Here is a 2,162-nt window from a genome sequence, read left to right as displayed (position 1 = left end):
ACCGTTCGAGGTTGTGTCCATGGATTTTGTGACGCACATGCCTAAGTCGGACCGCGGAAACACTTTTTTGCTCCTATTCCAGGATATGTTTTCGGGGTTCGTGATGTGTAAACCCATGAGTTCTACGACGGCCCAAGATGTCGCTGAAGTCTATGAAGAATGCGTATTCAGGAGGTTCGGAGCGAGTTCTATGATAAGACATGACCAGGATCCAAGATTCATGAGTGAGGTCTTCACGCGATTCCGGGAACTCTTGGGTAGCAAGCAGCGAGCCACTCTGGCGTATCGTCCTCAAGCCAACGGCCAGCAGGAGAGATCTGTGCAGACTGTGGTGCGGAGCATCCGCGCGTACGTTGCGGAAGCCGACCAGAGTGACTGGGATGATCATGCAGAACGACTGATGTTCGCTCTCAATTCGGCATTTGATGCAACAAGACTGGATACCCCCTTCTTTCTGGTGCACGGCTGGGACGCACACGGTACGGTGTCTGCTATGCTTGGACCCAAGCCGTCGAGCGTCCAGGAACGCACTGCGTATGACTGGCGTCGGAAGTTGCAGCGTGATTACAGCTACGCTCAGGCTTGTGCCAAAGACCTGCAAAAGAAGGCTAAACGCATGCGTTCTGCTGAGCAGACCAGGAAATGGAAAGAACTGTCCGAACGTTTGAGAGCTGGCTTCGCTGTGGGCGATGCTGTCTGGTTATATATACCGAAGGTGCAGCCTGGACTCAGCCGGAAACTAGCTCACATGTGGCATGGTCCATTCCGTATCCAGGAAATGCACGACGACTTCAGAGTGAAACTCAGGATTGAGAACTCAGGATATCGTGTTAATCCCTGGGTGCATGTGAGTCGACTGAAGCCTAGAGCATTATTCCCAAAGCGACCCGCTGTGGAAATAGACGTGGAGGAAGATGACGATTTCGACGCAGCCTTGTTACCAGAAGACAGCTGGGAACCTGACGTAGAGAACGACGAGTATGAAGTCGAGCGAATCCTAGATTTACGCTGGACTAAGAGAACTCGGACATCAAGGCGCTCTCGCGAATACCTTGTGAAATGGAAGGGCTACGATGAAACGGAATGGTTACCTGTGTCGAGGCTTAACTGTGGTGCTCTATTATACGAGTTCAACCAAGGTGCGCGCGCAAGAGCCCGTTTCCAGGCTATGCAAGCTGGAGATGATCATCCAAGGAACTAGTACCTTGGATGCAAGAAATTGCCCAAGATGCCAACACCCGGACCTTCAAATGCTGAAGTCTGGCAATGAACGCATTTTGGATTCAGATCGTCAAAAGTGAACAAGTCTGGGGATGAAAGTGACTTTGATTGAATTTAATCGTGTATGATGTTATGGACTGCGACCTTGACCAAGTGATTTCGAAAGCAAGGTGAAGAGAATGGAATTACGAGTGTGATTGTGAGAGGGCTGAAGTAAATGAAAAGACCTGGATTGTATTAAGTGGAAACACTTACTGAATGCAAAAGACAAGGACTAAAATCCAGGATGTTGGAGCCACTCGCTCACTTGGTGCAAATGAGGTTCTCCTTGCGCTCTGAAGCCGACAGCATACGTGCCTTCAATTCCGTGGGAACATACTGGAGCCATTCAGACTTGCTGGATGCAGTGTTCCACTGCGTGCGAGCAGGTTCTCGCAAGTCAGTCTCCGCAAGCTGGATTTCCAAGTCATCACACTTAGGACCGCCTAATTTCTCGACTCGCGGGTCTTGCCAAATCCAGGCGCAACATCGGTCTGGTAGCTTCCATAATCCAGGCTCATACAGCAACGTCTTCACGAACCCAGGAGTAGCAAGTGCCCGCTTCACGAGACTCTGGTAGCGGCGACGCAGAGCGTTACGGCGAGTGACACGTCCACTGTGGATAGCGAGAGACAAGTCATCAGCTTCTTGGTCAATTGTCACCCAGTGTCCACACTCCCAGAATGCACGTGCGTTTGTGTGCATGAACTTCACGATCTCTCCCAACATCTTGAGAGTATCCAGAGACAGCGTGCTGCGACGATGGAAGAACAGAACTCGGTAGCGACCTTCGAACATGACGGTCCAGGGTTCCGACTTTTCCAATTCGACGTATGCGTCAGAATCCCAACGCTTCTTGGCCAAGTCGCTTGCGTACTTGTGCACCTCGTAATCTGGAAAAC

This window comes from Phytophthora ramorum, assembly GCF_020800215.1.
Source record: "Phytophthora ramorum isolate Pr-102 chromosome Unknown Phyram_PR-102_s0015, whole genome shotgun sequence".
In the NCBI taxonomy this organism is placed as follows: domain Eukaryota; phylum Oomycota; class Peronosporomycetes; order Peronosporales; family Peronosporaceae; genus Phytophthora; species Phytophthora ramorum.
Note: the sequence above shows the minus strand (reverse complement) of the source record.